The sequence below is a fragment of the Canis lupus genome, chromosome 2, assembly GCF_003254725.2.
Source record: "Canis lupus dingo isolate Sandy chromosome 2, ASM325472v2, whole genome shotgun sequence".
In the NCBI taxonomy this organism is placed as follows: domain Eukaryota; kingdom Metazoa; phylum Chordata; class Mammalia; order Carnivora; family Canidae; genus Canis; species Canis lupus.
This window is the reverse complement of record NC_064244.1, coordinates 66,701,997-66,718,964: the sequence shown is the minus strand read 5'-3', so window position 1 is coordinate 66,718,964 and position 16,968 is coordinate 66,701,997. Positions and strand designations below refer to the sequence as shown.

At 53.5% G+C, this 16,968-nt stretch overlaps 1 protein-coding gene across 2 annotated transcripts in view; it reads left to right on the top strand.

Moving 5' to 3' along the window:
- Positions 1–6,040: 6,040 nt before the first annotated feature.
- The window catches only part of ZNF362 (zinc finger protein 362), a 40,425-nt gene continuing 29,497 nt past the window's right edge, over positions 6,041–16,968 (top strand). The window contains exon 1 of one of the 2 annotated variants that reach the window (XM_049098350.1): positions 6,041–6,310. The gene's annotated coding sequence lies outside the window, so the exon portion shown is untranslated. The remainder of the gene's footprint in view (positions 6,311–16,968) is intronic. The other variant, XM_025448342.3, reaches the window with a different exon arrangement.

Genomic DNA, 16,968 nt, shown 5'->3' with positions numbered 1-16,968 from the left:
CTTTCATAAATGAGCAGACTGGAGATGCCCTCGAGTTGCTAGTGAGAGAGAGAATTTGAACTGTGTGCCCCCGATCTGAAAGCATGCTTTTTTTCACCTACAACTCACCACAGATACTACTGGCCCAAGTCACAGTTGAGGAAACTGAGGCCCAGCTTGCCCCACCCAGTTCATTGAGGGATTTAACAGAGTCAGGACATGGATCGGCATGTCCTGCCCCGCTGAGCTGGGGCTCAGACGTGCTGCTGGCTCTGCTGTACCTCCTGTCCTTCCCCCTGTCACCTCTCCCACATCCCACAAGCCCCCAGCTCACTACTAATGGTAGAGACACAAAAGATGAATAGAACATAGTCTTGACCCTCTGGCTGAGCAAATGCTAAGCTAAATGGTAGATCTGGGGGCCCCAGCATAAGGCTGGTCTATGTAATCAGCTGTCACTGCCCATGATGGACATTGCTAATCAGTCACAGCGTTCTCTGTGTTTAAAGCTCAGATTTTGAGTCGTTGGAGATTTAAATAAAAATTTGCTAGAATTTCCTCCCTCACATTTTGTGGAAATCTGATGATATCTCCAAGATTTCTTCAAGGTCCAGTGACTTATGAAGTCTTGGTCACTTACTGCTCTGACTTTCCATTCCCAGTGTGCCTTCATTCTCTTCTCTGCCTGTTGTCATCTCTGCTCAGGGCCAATCTGGGCCCCCCAGTGCCAACCAAACATCCAGCATGCAGTGCATTTTACTGAAGGCTTGAGGAAACCAAGTTGGGGAGGGGGGGAGGTATCATGGCAATGCAAAGGGCAGACAGTTGAGTAATATCTGACAAGTTCTGTACCTGTCCACTGGCACCCCTCTCTTCTAGCTCAGCCATTTCACTGAGCATTCCCATATTTCAGTACTCACATACTCCAGCTCATCCATTTTCTGAGCCCCCTCACCTTCAAAAATTCAACCTCCATCATTTTTTTTAATTGGATGAATGCATCAACAAATATGTATTGAGTTTACAGTCTGCTGTCAAATCATGGGATTAGAAATCTGAATGCAGAATTATAGCTGGGATAAGTGTACGAAAAAAAGAGAGGTGCACGGAGCTATGAGGTCATCCTGAAGATAACAGACGGCCACCCTGAGCATGTGGCTATGAGCATGGTGTGTTGCATGAGTGGGTGTTCATCAGGTGATGGGGGACATGGTGGATGTGGTTAGGTGGGGGGCATATGTTAGGAGGAGAGTACTGCAAAGGCTGTGTGACAAAAGCAATCAGCATGTCTTCTGTGAGCTCACATGAGGCCTGCATGGCTGGACCATCATGGCCAAGGGGGAAAGTAGTCCTGATAGAGCATGGAGGCTTTTGGAGGGGCCAGACCAGAAACAGACACTTGGGAACCACAATCCCTGTCATTTCATCATGTAGAGCAATTTAGGTCTCTGTCTCTTGCTCAGCTCCTGGACAACATTGGTATATCCTAACGTCCATTAACAGCTCTGCTCACAGAGGGCCAAACACTCTGAGTCTCTCCATATGAAGCAGTAGAACTTTTTCCTTCCCCATTCATGTCCCTCTGACCCAAATGGAATGGAGGGTACACAGAGATGTGGTTTCACACCAGGATGAGTTATGCTACTACCTTAAGAAGATAGAGTGGACAGTTTGGGATTTAAACAACCCTTTTCCGTGTTATAACTTGGATGGTACAGAAGTTTCTGTTGGGGGTAGAGAAGTGTGGGCCGGTGTCCATAGGGAGGATTTTCCAGGAGAGGTGGGGTGGGGGCAGGTCCCTGAAGTACTGGTAGCCACATCACCATGGCCTCACACGTGATCTCATGTAGACCTGCCCCATGAAGTAGATGTCATCACGCTAAGTTTGCACAGGAGAGAACCAAGGCTCAAAGAGAGGAAGAAACTTGCCTGCAATTAGCAGCCGATAAATGATAAGCCAGGGTACAATCCAGCTCTGACTGGACTCTAGAACCTAATCTATCATCTTAAACTCCATGGCCATCTTGAGGGGAGCAAAATGAACAAAGGTGAAGAGGGTGAATGGGCTGGGAATTTACATGCTCACTCACTCAGCCTCTCAGCTACAGGCACACAGCGCCCACTGGCACCAGGTTCTCCCAACCACAAGTAGGAGGACCTTGGCTGCAGGCCTGGCCCCAACACTGAGCCAACCACTTTCCTTCCTGGGCCTCAGTTTTCCTCCCTGTGAAATGGGGGATAACGTTCCTGCCAGCCTCTCTCCCAGGGCCTCTGGGGGCTCCTATTAATTAGAAAGTGCTTGTTTTGATGCTTGACGTTAATTTAGTTCTGGGGGAGGTACACCCCATTTGGAGGATGGCGAAGGGGCTAGCTTGAGTAGAGGGCAAGGAGAGAAAGCCACCGTGAGCAAGCTGGAGATGGAATGTTAGGAAGCCAGCCTTGTGCTTAGCATGACAGGAGTTACAGGGCCTGGGAGTTACCTGGACATCTCCCGCTTTGTAGCTCCTTGGATCAGTCACCGAGTCTTTTTTTTTTTTTTTTTTTTTTAAGATTTCATTCATTTATTCATGAGAGACACACAAAGAGAGGCAGAGACACAGACAGAGGGAGAGGCAGGCTCCTCCCAGGAAGCCCAAGGTGGGACTCGATCCCTAGACTGGGATCATGCCCTGAGCTGAAGGCAGATGCTCAGCCACTGAGCCACCCAGGCGTCCTGTCACCGAGTCTTTAACATGTCGCACATCTGTCCACTTCTTTCCACCTCTGCTAAAACCACTGCCTCTGTTTACCTGGGAGACTTTGAAAATCTCCCTACTGGCCTCCCTGGTTTTCTGCTTTGCCCATTTCAGTCCATTCTTTCCCCAGCAGCCACATGGGCCTTTTGAAATAAGATGTGATCATATCGCATCGCTGCCTAACGCCTGTCTCCTCATGACTGCCTATTGTTCTCAAGCTAAATCCTTGCCAGGGTGCTCCTGAGACATCCAGCCCAGAGGGTCACCTTGCAGTCCCCCTCACTTCACTCCTGCTCCATGGTCCCTTGTGGTCCTTCAATATGGCCCGCTCCTCCTGGCCCCAGAACCTGCACACATGGTTCTCCCTGCCAGAAATGCTCTAGTCCCCTCTCTTTCGTGGGCTCAGCTTCAATGTCCCTTCCTCTGAGAAGCTCTCTCTGATCTTCTCTTACCCGCACCCCAGACACCTCGCATCTCTCTTTTGCAGCTCTTAGGAGACAAATAATCATCTGAGCGCTTTCTTGTTAAATTCTGTCTCCTGAAATTAAGGTCTTCTTTTCTTCTTCTAGAGGAACACTGTACTTCCCAGCCTCGCAGTTGAGCAGGGCCATGTGACTAGTCTTGCGCAGTGGATAGTGAGGAAAGGTGATGTGTGTCCCCTCCTGGCTGAAGCACTGGAATACCGAGCAGGATTCACCAGTTTTCTATTCTCCTGTGATTGGTAACTAAAAAGGCCACCTGTTTCCTTCGGTGGGTAGAGCTTCAAGGTGGCAGGGACTCCTCAGCCTAGGTTTCTGGGCCACTAGAGTAGAGGATCCAGGATGAACATGTGGCAAAAAGGGAGAAAGAAACTACTCTGGTGTGATGTCACTGAGGTTCCAGAGTTCTTTGTTACTGCAGCATAATCTTATTTATCTTGACTAATTAATAATCCTAATTAATGCTCTATTAGAGCAGGGCCTGGATCTTATTACTACCTCTCTAGCGTCTGGGACATAGAAGAAGAGCTTTATAAATATTTGTTGAATGAATGAATGAATGAATGAATGAGTGAAAAAATAGAACATGTAAGGCATGGTTTCTTCCTCAAAAAATTAAATCTCATCCAAGGGACAGATACTTATATATACAACAGTTAGAATATAATCAGGGGATAGACTATAAAAATTAAAGAAGATGGAGGTAGCTCATTGGTTGGAATAGTCATGGAGGGCTTCCTGAAAAAGAATGAGGATTTGAAGAATTGTAGTGGATTAGAGTGGACTTGTAGTCCACTTCATCATTAGTCCATCCATTCAGCAAACATTTATTCTAATGCATCTTGATAAGTGCTTTGCCAGCAGTGTGGCCAGAGGACCATGGTGCTCTTGGGAACCAGTGGAAAATACCTCTTTCCATGCAGAGGATCTAGAACAGCTTCACAGGGCAAGTGATGGTTGAGCCGAGGCTTGACGAGTGGGTGTTCGCCAGAGACTCAGGAGATGGGAGAAAAGGACTAAAGGTCCCAGGCAGAGGGAAGAACAGCATGTGCAAAGTCCTTAGAAGAGAGATGACGAGGTCTAAGATGGTAGTCCACTTTGGCTGGCTGGAGCATAACTTTGCAAGAGGCTGGTGAAGCAGAGATCGATCAGTTCATGGCACCCTCTGCCCATGAATCCCTTAGAAAGACCTCAGCTCAGCAATCAAAGCCTTCAGGATTCTGTCTTCCATCTCCCTCCACACCCTAAACTCCAGTGCCTTTGCATGTGCTATTCCAAGTGTCTGGAATTACAATGATGGTGATAATTGTAACATAATATTTGTTGGGCCCTTAGGTGCTGTGTCAAGCATCCTTTCATTGAACAAGGACATCAACAATGATGTGGGTTTGTATACTTTTTTAGGATTTTTTTCCTTAGTAGTAGACTGTATTGGAGCAGTTTTAGATTTACAGGAAAATGGAGCAAATACTGCAGAGAGTTCCCATATACCCCCCATCCAGTTTTCCCTACTGGTAAGCTCTTAAGTTAGTGTTTTTGTTACATTTTATTACAATTACTGATGAATACTTTTACTGATACGTTATTATTAACTAAAATCCATAGTTTAAGAAGATTTCCTTAGTCTTCACCTAATGTCTTTTTTTGTGTTCCAAGATCCCACCGATGATACCACAGTATATTTAGCTGTTATATCTCTTTAGGCTTCCCTGGGCTTTAACAGGTTCTGAGACTTTATACTCTGTGATGACCCTGACAGTTTTGAGGAGTATCAGTTGGGAATTTTTTTAGGTTGTTCCACAATTTGAGCTGGCGTGATGGTTTTCTCATGACAAGACTGGTGTTACAGGTTGTTTGGGGGGAAGACTGTAGAGGTAAAGTACTACTTTTATCACATAACGTCAAGTATACGTTTGTGACTGTTGGTGTTAGCTTGGCTGAGGTAGTAGCTGTCAGGTCTCCCCACTGTGGAGTTACTCTCTTCTCCCTCTCTGTACTGTACATTTTGTAGGAAGTCACCAGGTGCAGCCCACACCTAAAGAGCCTAGAGTTTTCTTCCCATCCTTGAATATCTCCATAAATTATTTTTGAAATATTTTGCACCAGATATTCGTCTCCTTTCTTATTATCTCACTGAACTTCTCAACAACGGGGTGACACTTTTATCACCTCCATTTTCCTGGAAACCGAAAGGTCCTCCCTTATTCCTCACCTAGCTCACCCCAGATCTAGTTTCAGAACTTCCCCACTTCCCTGAGAGAGTGGCCTCCTCTGTGTCCTCCCCCGCCCCTTATGCTTTGCAATCCCAACTCATTCCTGCCACACTGTGTTTTTGTGCCCTGCTCTGTGCTGGCACTGTGCTTGGGGCTTGAAAGCAAACGGACTAAGTAGGCCCTGACCTCCAGCTGCTCGCAGCCTAGGCGTCCTGTGCAAGACTGGACCCCCCATGGGGGCAGGAACTTTGTCCAACTTGCTCGCAGCTGTTGGCAGCCAATCAGCACAGCGTGGGATCGTAGGTCCTCAATCCCTATTTACCCAATTGGGGAATGCTTCCGGGAGGACCAGCACACCCTGGCAGGTGATTGTGTGTGTGTGTGTGTGTGTGTGTGTGTGTGTGTTCTTCCCTGGGGACTGGGAGCTCCCTGAGGGCAGGCCAGCCCTGATTCCCCTGGCCCGGAGGCTGAGTGGCAGTGAGTGTCACAGAAGTCGGAGTCGGTGAGAGGACCCAGGGGCCGGCCGCCTCCTCAGGTAGAAGTGAAGTTTGGGAGCTGACACAGCCCGGGAGGCCGAATCCGAAGGACTTGGTGACTGATTGGCTGGGGAGGGTGAGGCGGGAGGAGGAGTCACACGCAGATGGCTCTGAGGTCTGGAGCTGGGGGACAGCCGGTGCCACCTCCGATAGACTCTGCGAGAAGAGCCGCTGACAGCCTCAGGCGGCCCCACCCTCCGGGGGCTCGGGCCCAGGGCCAGGGATGGCCGGAGCCGGCAGCGGGAGGGGCGGCCCGGCCAGTACAAACTTCTGCCCCCATCCCCATGTCCTCGTCTTAACGACAACAACAACAACAACAACAACAAAAAATCTCAGCCTGGATTCTGAGCTCGGTCGCCGGTTACCAGGTGTGGGGACCCAGCCCGGGGGTCCCCGCCCGCCTGCCCTCTGCGCAGGAGACCCCGGGGGCGGCCCGGCCCCGCCGGCCCCGGGACCCAGCCCGCCATCACCGCGGGGCGGGGGCGCTGAGGCTGCGGCGGCGGCGGCGGCGGCGGCGGCGGCGGCGGCCCGGCCTGGGCGGGACAATGGCCGCGGCCGCCGGGGCCCCGGAAGCCCCCGCGCTGGGGAAGGGGCTGGCCTAGGGCCCGGCGCCGGTGCCCTCCCCGCGCGGCTCGGGCGGGCGGAGGGGGGCGACGAGTTCCTTTGTGGCTTTGCCGCGGGCGCGGCGCGGGCGGGGGGCGCGGCGCAACTTTGCCAGGCGGCGGCGGCGGCGGCGGCGGCGGCGGCGGCGAGCGCGAGACGAGGCCCCGGGGCCCGAGCGGGGCCCCCAGCGCGGCCCGCCCCCGCCCCCCGCGCGGCCCCCTCCCCTCGCGCGCCGTCGCCCGCGCCCGGCGCTGCCCACTCGCGGGAGCCCCCGGGGCCGGACGGGCTGCGCAGCCGGAGAGGCGGGGGCCCGACGCGGCCCCCCCTCCCCCGGAGCCGGGCGCCTGGCGCGGGGGCTCGCCGAGCGCACGGGGGGCCGCGCGGCGCTGCAGACCCAGCCTCCCGCCGCCGCCGCCGCCGCCGCCGCCGCCTCGGCGCTTGCAGAACCCAGAAGTGAACAGCAGGCGACCCGGAAGGTTTGCGCGCGGCTCCGCACCGAGCCGGAGCCCGAGCCGGAGCCCGGAGCCGGAGCCGGAGCCCCAGCCCGGCCCTGCACGGGCCGCCGGGCGCGGGGCTGCGGCCGCGTCCCGGAACCGCCGCCAGCACAGCCAGGTCCGTGCGGGCCCGGGGCGCGCGGGGAGCGGGCCCGGCGGCGGCGGGCGCCCGCCCGCGGGAAAGTTGCGCCGAGTTTCGGGCGGGGGCGCGGGCCGGGCGCGGGCGCTGTCAGCGCGGGCCGGGGCGCTCCGAGGGCCCGGGGCCGCCTGCGCCTCGGGCCGGGCCCGGAGCGGCGGCGGCGGCGGCGGCGGCGGCGGCGGCGGCGGCGGCGCGCGGGTAGGAAGTGTCTCCGGCGGCGTGTCTGGGTCTGCTCTCCGAGTGTGTGCGTGTGCGTGTGTGTGTGCGTGTGTGTCTCTGTGTGTGTGTGTTTTCTTAAGCCGGGCTATTCAAACCTGCTGCAATTCTCCGGTAAACAATGATTCATGGGGCTTAATGCAAATAAACGGATTGCAAACGGCGCGGTTCGCGCACTTTGCAGCCGGCCCGGTGGAGCGGCCAGTGCCGGATTTCTCCCCTTTTTTGCAGATCTGCAGAATATGGCGTCCCTGTCCTGTTTTAAAAATAAGCCAGGCTGCCATTTTTGTTTTTCTTTTGTCTGAAAATTTTAATAAAACTGTCTGAGAATGTGGGAGAGGCGGCTGGAAGCAGAGGGGGCACCCGAAGGGTTGGCTTTTTTTCCTTTTCTTTGGCGAGAGCCGCGAGCCTTTCGGGGAGGTGAGACACAATGCAATTGCACTTTAAAGAAAAAAAAAAAAAGGAAGCCGCTGGGCGATTTAGGGGGGAGGGCTGGGAATTTAAAGTTAACTCCGAAAGTTTTCTTTTCTGTTTTTTTTTAAGCTCTTTTTTTTTCTTTTCTTTTTTTTTCTTTCTTTCTTTTTTTTTTTTTTTTTTTTTCTTTTTTTGGAAGGCGGTGAAATGCCGCGAAAGGATCTCGGGGCCCATTTCTCCCCCCAGCCAGCTGCCTTTGCAGGATTTTTGGGAAAAAGTTAACTGCCGGCTTCCTCAGAGCTGCGGGGGGCACGTGGAGGGTTGGCGATGGGGGCTTGGGGGGGACCAGGAAATGTCTTTTGGAAAACGCTCTATAAAAATGGCATTGTGAGGAACTGTATCCTCGGATTTGGGGGAGAGGGCTGGCCATAGGGGCTCTGAGTGGGCCCACGGTTTCCAGCTCAGACCCCTGGCATGAGGAAATAACCCTGCTCTCCCCTGCCCTGCCCTGCAGCGGTTTGTGTGTGTGGAGGGGAGGGGGCTGTCTCCTTCATGGGTGGCCAGGGGGGGCCCCCCTTGTAGGCGGGAATCATGCCCCGGGCGCTGGGGTGGCTTCTGGAGCCCTCCGGCAAGTGTGTGTGTGTGTGTGTGTGTGTGTGTGTGTGTGTGTGTGTTTGGAGAGCCCCTTCTTTGATCTGGTGGGCCTCCTGGCCTCTGGAGGTGGCATCTGGTGGCAGATGCCCCTGGGTGGTGGGCTTTTGTCAGGGTGCAGGCTGGGGGCCCCAGTGGGTCTTGTCTGAGGGGAGGGGAAGGAGGGGTCGTCTGGTGGGGGGAGGGCACTGGTTTGCTGGTCTGAGCCTCTCCCTGGTGGTACCTTTCTACTCTTTTCTGCTACTTCTGCCGGCACCCTGAAGGCTCCTGTGTTGGAGGCAGTTTGGGTTTGGGTGAAGTTACTGAAGTGTCTTGCCGGACAGGTCAGAGCCTGCAGGTGTTGAAGACTACGGGAGGGTCTACCCGGCCCAAAGGTCTGGAGTGGCAGGCGCTGTCCAAGGCACCGGGGCAGGTTGGGCCTGGTCTTTAGCCCTTTGGGAAAGTTTGTCCTGGGAAGACCGTGAGCCCTTCTGGCCCTGTCCCAGCATCTCCTGGACAGGAGACCCCTCTCGTCTCACTTCTGATTTGTATCCTGGCTCCACAGGACAACGTGAGCTTCCTGAGGACAGAGTCAGGGATTGAAGGCTGGGGTTTAGGGGTTCAGGGCTGCAGAACTTGACATGCCTGGGCCAGGGGGTACCAAGCTAGGTATTTTTCAGATAGAGAAACTGAGGTTCAGAGAGGGGAAGTGACTTGCCCAAAGTTGCATTGCCAGTTAAGAGGAGGGCTAAGATAGGGACCCCGATGTCCAGGCTCCCACCTCTGGGCTGTCACTGGTGTTCTCTCTGGAGGCCCTGACTCCTGGAAGAGTCATGTTGGACAGAACTAGACTGGAATGGGACAGCATGTCCCCCTTCACTGCCCCTGCTCCCGGCCATCATAAGCCTTCCTTGTGAATGGAACTTTATAGTTTGCATGGTGTAGTGCGTGGTTATCACGTCAGGCTCTCCCAGAAACTTGCTTGGGGTGAAATCGTTAGGATGGGGACATTTAACCCCATTTCTAAATTTAGGAAACTGAGTCTTGGAGAGGTTGAGCAGTGGCACAGGAGGCCTTAAAAACAAGTCTCCAGACTCCTTGTCCAGGCCTTTTTCTAGGTGGACTTTGGTGCTTTGTAGGTAGGACTTTAACCCACCTTCTAGTGTTTGATCTGTCAGATTCTTCTGCTGACCCAGTGGCTGTGCAAAAATCTAGGGGCTCCACCAAACAGTGTCAGAGCTGAAAAGGCCCTGAGAGGTCATCTGGGCTCAGAGAGGGGAAGCCACTGGCTTGAAGTCACTTAGCAGTTTGGGTCCCAGCTAGGACCAGAGCCCTGGTCTCCCTTCTCCCTTCCTCTATGAGAAACTCAGAGGGGGAGTGAACCACTCTACCCTCTACTAGGCTCCACTGGGCCCTGGGGAGTAGTGATTGCTGCCGGTGGTGATTGGTGATGGGGTAGTGGGTATTATAATGGCCAACATCTCAGAGACATGGGTTTGTTCAAGGGGCTGAGAAATAGGCTATCTGTGTGCTTGGGGGAGTGGAGGCAATGGGGGATGGCCCCAGGTGGAGAGGAAGCTGGTGTGGGGGTGAGGTGTAGACTTGGTTTGAAGCCAGCCTGTCCCATCCTTCTCTGGGCAGACACTTCCTTGCCCTGCCTTTCTATAAGGCAGAGTCCTCCCTTCCTCCCTCTCTGTCTGCCTCCCTTCCTCCTTCCCTTCCTTTCTTCTTTCCTTCTTTTTCTTTTGTTAAAATATTTTATTAATAAATATTCATGAGAGGCTCCGAGAGAGGCAGAGACATAGGCCCCTTGGGGAGCCTGATGTGGGACTTGATCCCAGGACCCCCAGGATCATGACCTGAGCCAAAGGCAGGTGCTCAACTGCTGAGCCACCCAAATGCCCTCTTCTTTCCTTCTTCTAACTGCCATCAGTTAGTCATTCACTGGCTTTCTAGATCATTCCTTTATTCTTTTCACTGTCCACTTGTTAGTTTAGTGGTTAGCCATTTTAGCAGTCCGTCCCTCAGTCCTTGCATCCACCTGGTCTCCAGCTCACCCAGCACAGGCTGGACAGCCACATGAGATACAAATACAGTCCTCCTGGGCTCAAGCAAACAAGGAAGAAGACCGCAAGTAGAGGGAGCACTAGCCAGGGCAGTATTTGTGGGTGCCTGCATGTGTTACAGGGGAGGTCTCTTGATGAAGAGGAGGCTTGACAATACCAGAGGACTTAGTTCCACAAATGGTCATGATGGTGGATCTGGGGCCTGGGACCAAGTCTCACTTGCAAATTGACTTTACAGTTTGTGCTGGGTGGTCCATAGGTTGTGTCACTTTGTATGCATTCTTCCCTTCTTTGAACCTCAGTTTCTTGATCTTTAAGAAGGGGTCCACTGTGAATTTCTTGTAGGTTTGGGCGGGTAACAAGGGTATGTGGGATGTCTCTGAGCCCTGGCCAGGCATGTGGGAGGACCTCAGTATATACCAACTGAATGATAAGGACCACTGATCACCAACCTAGGCCCCACCTTGATTTTTGGAAACCATCGTGATGTTTCAGAATGAGCCAAGTGGTCTGGGGACCCTGAAAGCCCTGCCCTGGCTTGTCTTTACCCTGCTGAAATTCTTCAGATGTTTCCAGGGCATTTCAAAGAACAAAAATCCGAAGTCCTTTGCGAGTGGGCAGACAGGGGCCGTCACGGTCCGGGAGGGCCTGTCCCCCCTCAGCTCCCTTGCCCACCCCGCAGGCTCACCGCCTCCAGCCACACCAGCTGCTTTCTGTACTTTGAACTTACAGATTGTTGGGCTGGAGGCTTTCCGTATCCCCTACCTGGAACACTCTTCCCCAAATGTTTGCATGGCCAGCATCTTCTTGTTTCATCGGTTTCCACTCAGATGTTACCTCCACCGAGAGGCTTCCCTGACCACTTGCTCTGGGATAGCTTCCTACGGTCACGACACTGTCACATTCGGCCCCTTTCCACTTTCTCTGTGGCTCTTGACAGTGTGTGAAGCTTTCTTGTTGATTTGTTGATTTGTCCTCCTTGCCTGTCTCCACTGCTGAACGTAGGTGCTAGCACCCCATGCATGATCTGGGATTTAGAATCTTATAAGAGGGACCCTCTCTGCCTTACTTATTTAGCAGCACAGAGTACCTTGTGGCAGGCCATGTTCCAAAAGACTTTATAAATGTTAATGTATTGAATGCTCATTGTCATTACCCCCATTTTACAGATGAGGAAATCAAGGCACAGAGAGACTAGGTAACTTGCCTGAGTCCACGGAGCTTGTCAGGGCCATTGCAGGATTTGAACCCAGCACTCTGGGACTCTTCCTTCGAATCCTCCAGCTGTTGAGGGGAAGTCCAGCCTCAACCGTCCCCTGCACAGAGCAGGAATCCCCTTCCCACTTCCTTGACAAAAGGGCCTCCCATCTCCACTAGAGGGAACTCCCCACCAGGACCCCCAGCTTCTTCTTGTCAGATACTTGACGTGGCCAGAAAGATTTTCTCTACAAAGTACTGCACTTTCCCTGTGAATAACATTTGGGGGTGATGTTCGTGTTCTGGATTCCCAGGGCTTTTGACCTTGTGGTCTCAAGACCTCAGTAGCCTTTTTCTCTGCACTGGGTTGTGAGCTCCTTGAAGGGCGGGTAGCCGCGGTGCGTGGTGCTGAATGACGAGTCAGTCAATGAATGAGTGTGTACAGAGCATGCATCCCGAGCTCCTTTAATCCCAGGAGCTCTGTGCTAGGTGCTGGCTCTGGGGATTGGAGTACTCGGGGAAAGAGGACAGTTCTCTCTCCATGTAGCCCCAAGAAAGTCTGTCTCTGATGATGCTTACGTACCCAATTTCTGGAGGACCATTTGAGATTCAAAGTCACTCACTAATTGGCACTAATTGGAGAGAGGTAGACCTCACAGATTATCCACGCAAACCGCACTTTGTCCACTGGGGGAATAAAACAGGAAGGGGAGAGGTAGGACTTGTCTAAGACCATACACACCTTACGGTGCTTTGCCTGGGGGGCTTTCTGCTCCCCATAGTGTGTGGGGATCAGAGCAGGAGCAGCCCTCTTGGAGAAGCTCTCCTGTAGTACCGGTCTCCTTACCTCCGTAACAGGGGTAGCGTTTCTGGATATATAGGCTATGTGAAGACCCAATGTCATGCCTGGCACTTGGATGGGGATGAGGAAGTGGGCATGGTGGAGGTGGGTTGGGGGGTGTGGGTATGGCTTCCTGGATGCTGGGGCTAGGGCTGGGCTTGAGAAGCCAGGAGAATTTAGGGAGGGGACCAGGTGGTGTCTTTACTGGATAAGGTATGTGGGGAAGGCCATGGGATTTGGTTCTGAGGCCCAAAGTGTCCTGCCTTGTCCCTGCTTCATCCATATAGCTACAGGATATCCTGAGCTGGGGGAGATGGCTCCCCACTATCTGAGTCGTTGGTTTTAGGTTTTACTCTAATGAGTTGAGTGATGGTCATGGTGTATGGAGGGTAGAGGTGCTTCTGGAAGGAAGTGATCATCTGAACTGTGAAGTTTTCCAGGTGGAGGGCATTCTGGGCAGAGGGTATGGCCTGGGCAAAGACCAGGAAGTGGGGAATCAAGGAACATGGGGAAGATGATACCCCAAGAGCAGGGGGGAAGGGGAGGGCCAGTGGTTGTGGGTTTTCCGTGGCCTGTTGTTACCCCTCCCCACTCCTCTATCTGACCAGCCCAATCTTCTATTGCTGACTTGTCCTACTCAGGGCTCACGCTATTTGCCTCCCCTGCCCCCTGCAGGGGCCTGAGCTCTGTCTCACTTATCTCTCAGGCTGCCGGCCCCTGGGGGTCCTGAGGCACAGCTCAAGAACAGGCTGTGACCACCTGCCAGTGGTTCCCAGCCCAGGACCTCTAGGACCCCTCTAGAAAGCTCCTTGGGGCCAGGCTGTGGCAGGGGTTCAGCAGTCACTGTCCCCTTTAGAGTTAATTCCAGGCTTGGCTCTCCAGCAGTCAGCAGAGGAGCCCCTGTGGGTCCTGGAAGCCTCCCAGAGCTGCAGCATCCCCAAGCAACCCCCAGCCCCAGCCCAGTTCACCTCCCTGGTTGGTCAGATTTCCATGTGGGTCTTTGGAATGTTGGGAAGGGCTCCCTTATGCCTGAGAGAACCTACTAACAGAACAACAACAGCTAAGGCTTACAGAGTCCTTACTGCACCAGGCACTGTTCTCAAGACTTGATACCGATTGACTCATTTAATCCCAACAACAGTGCTATGGGGATACCATTGTCATCCTCAGTTTGGTAATAATCCCAAGGGCCTGAGCTGGGGCTTTGACTCGGGCTATGTTGTACGGAAACTGTACTTTAACCCTTGAGTCGCCACATTGTCCCTCAGAGGGTCCAGGAACTCAGGCTGGGATTTAGTTTCAGCTGTCTTAGAGAGCAAGGGGTAGGGCGCCTGGGGGACTCAGTGGGTTAAGCATCTGACTCTTGGTCTCAGCTCGAGTCTTGATCTCAGGGTCATGAGTTCAAGCCCCGCATTGGGCTCCATGCTGGGCATGGAGCCTGCTTTATTTTAACTTTTTAAAAGATTTTATTTATTTATTCATGAGAGACACACAGAGAGAGAGGCAGAGACATAGGCAGAGGGAGAAGCCAGCTCCCTGCGGGGAGCCTAATGCAGAACTCAGTCCCAGGACCCCAGAATCACGACCTGAGCCAAAGACAGACACTCAACCACTGAGCCACTCAGGTGCCCTGGAGCCTGCTTTAAAAAAAAAAAAAAAAAAAAAAAAATATATATATATATATATATATATATATATATATATATATTGAGAGAGAGAGAGAGAGAGGGAAAGGAACGGTGACCCAAAGAGGAAATGGACTCACTAAAGGTCATACAGCAAGCTGATGGTAGATCCGGTCTCCCTCTGTCCTCACCAGCTGTGTGCCTGGGCTTGAGCCTCATTCTTGACTCCCGACAAGGAGGAGATTAGGGTAGAAGCCAGGAGGGCCGGACCCTTGGGGGACGTGAGAAGGGGCATGGGGTAGGGGCTTCTTGGGGGCCTTGATGTGTGTTTTATAAGTCACAAAGCTGTCCATTTATGTTCTTAGCATCTTTCTGAATGCAGGCCGTATCTCAAAATGCTCCCAGCATCTACCTCGCAGGGTCATTAAGAGCCTAAGAGAAATGTTTGTTAGGTAGCAAACAGTACCTGGCACAGAACAGGTGCTCAGGTTCTCCTCTTGTCCTTTCTTCTTTCTTTCTTTCTTTTCTTTCTTTTCTTTCTTTCTTTAAGATTTTATTTATTTATTCATGAGAGACACAGAGAGAGAGAGAGACAGAGACCCAGGCAGAGGGAGAAGCACGGTCCATGCAGGGAGCCCAATGTGGGACTCAATCCCGGAACTCCAGGATCAGGCCCCAGGCGGAAAGCAGGTGCTAAACCATGGAGCCACCCAGGGATCCCATCCTCTTGTCCTTTCTTGCTGGCCGAAGGGCTTCCCTGTGAGGATGGGATCTGGGGGGCCCCAAGGGAGATGGAAGTAGAGAAGGGCATGTGTTCAAAGCCTGAGAAGGGTAACCTGGCCCATTCTCTAGATGAGGCTCCCAGGGAGGGTGATGGGGTGGCTCAGGGGGTGTTGGGGTGGCTCGGGCTGGGGACAGGGAGTGGGAGGGACAAAGAGGGGAAGAGCAGCATCCAGCTCCCCCTGACCAGGGCACAGAGCAGCCCTGCTTTCGGATGACTCCCGCCCTCATGATGAGAACAGCCCTTCCAACCCTGCAGGGCTGCGGAAACCCAGCCTAATTGGATCCAGGACCCTCGGGAGCCTTGGTCCTCGCAGGAAGTTCCCAGGAACCAGCTCCCGAGGCTGGCCTGGGTCTTGGGGCTGGGGTGGGGCCCAGCAGCTGGAGCTCAGCACTCTGGGCTGCGTGGAGTGGGGACACATGGAGGGCACAGGGATCGTGAGAGGCAGACTTGGAGCACGTGGGGGGCTCACGCTGGGAAAGTGGGAAACCTCAGCTTCTCCCCACTAGACTATCTCCGGCTTATCACTTCCAGGCCATCCTTCTGTCCACCAAAAACCTTGACCATGGCCTTCCCCTGCTCAGAGACCTTCCATGGCTCCCCATGGCCTTTTATCCAAGCACCGTAGCCTGGGACTCTGGCCCTTTGTGACCAGTCCCAGCCACCTTTCCCTGCTTCCTCTGCAAATCCCTGTACTATACCCACACCAGACCAAACGTGATGCTTTGTGCTTTCTTACTGCTGGGCCTTTGCACATGAACTTTTTACCACCTAGCCTGCCCTTTCCTGGCATCTCTTGACCTGTCTGCTTTCCCCCATTGTTAAGTCCCACGTTCATGAAATCTTCATGCACCCCTCAGTGGGATGAGCTCATCTTCCCAGGAACACCCGTACCCCATAGCTCAGCTGAGCCCCAGCAGCAGCTCGTTGTCACTCTGGGGCAGGGAGCATGTTTGAGAACCCTCAGCTACCCTAAGAAGCTAGCAGTTGGCCATGTCTTTGCACATGCTGCCCCTCGGCTTGGAATGCTCTCCCTCTACCCTCTGGCTCTCCCGGCAAACTTCTCAGTCTGTAGAGCTCATGTGGACAGTCCCCTCCTCTCTCTCGGGGACAGCCCTTCTCTTTTAGTGAATATTTATTGAGCACCTAGCATGAACTAGGCATCTGAGCACTTCCTATGTGGTTAGTACTTGGCTCTGGGGCCGCCTTAGTGGCTCTGTACTTGTGGGTCACGACTGGAGGGAGGATCTGGAGGCATGATAGAGAGGTAGAGAATGCAGGGGGCCGTGGGTGTGAATAACAGAGCTGTCCGCTTCATGCTGGGGAGAGAGTTAGAACGTGATCTTTAGCTGAGACCTGAAGGAAGAACCAGATGAGCTGTGGGGTCGTGTTAGGGTGTGGGGTCATAACTAAGAACCAAACCCAAGCCCTGATCTCAGAGTTCACAGCTATGTGGTGGGCAGACTGGGTGGACGGACAGGGAACCAGGCAGTTCTAGAAGAGTGGGGTCAGTGCTGTGGTGGAGGAGGTCCAGGAAGCTATGGAAGCTCAGAGAAGAGGCTGCAAATAGCTGTGGAGGGGCCTGTGAGCAAGAACACTTCCCCAAGGGTGTGACAGCGGAGCTGACTGGTGGTTGATGGGAATCTGGCAGGGCTCCAGCTGGGTGATGGCCCCAGATGAAAAGGCACAGCCTATGCAAAGGCACGGTGGTATGAAAGTGCAGCTTGTTTTGCGGGACCTGCAGGTGGTGTAGTGAGGCTGAAGGAAGGGAAGCTGTGGGGACGTATGTGTGTGGGATGTGTGTGGCCCACAGAACGTCACTGGTAAAGGCCTTTGGGTGCTGTGCTGGAGATTTGGAACTATACCTCAAAAGCGATGGGAACCCAAGAGAGATTTCAGGCAGGAGTGAGTGACCTGGGCAGGCTTTGGCCTAGTCCTCCCCGCTGAAGCCTGGTCTTCCCCATAGGACAAGCAACCCCTTCCTGACTCTGTGCTCCTGGCTGGGGTCTGGGGTGGGGCT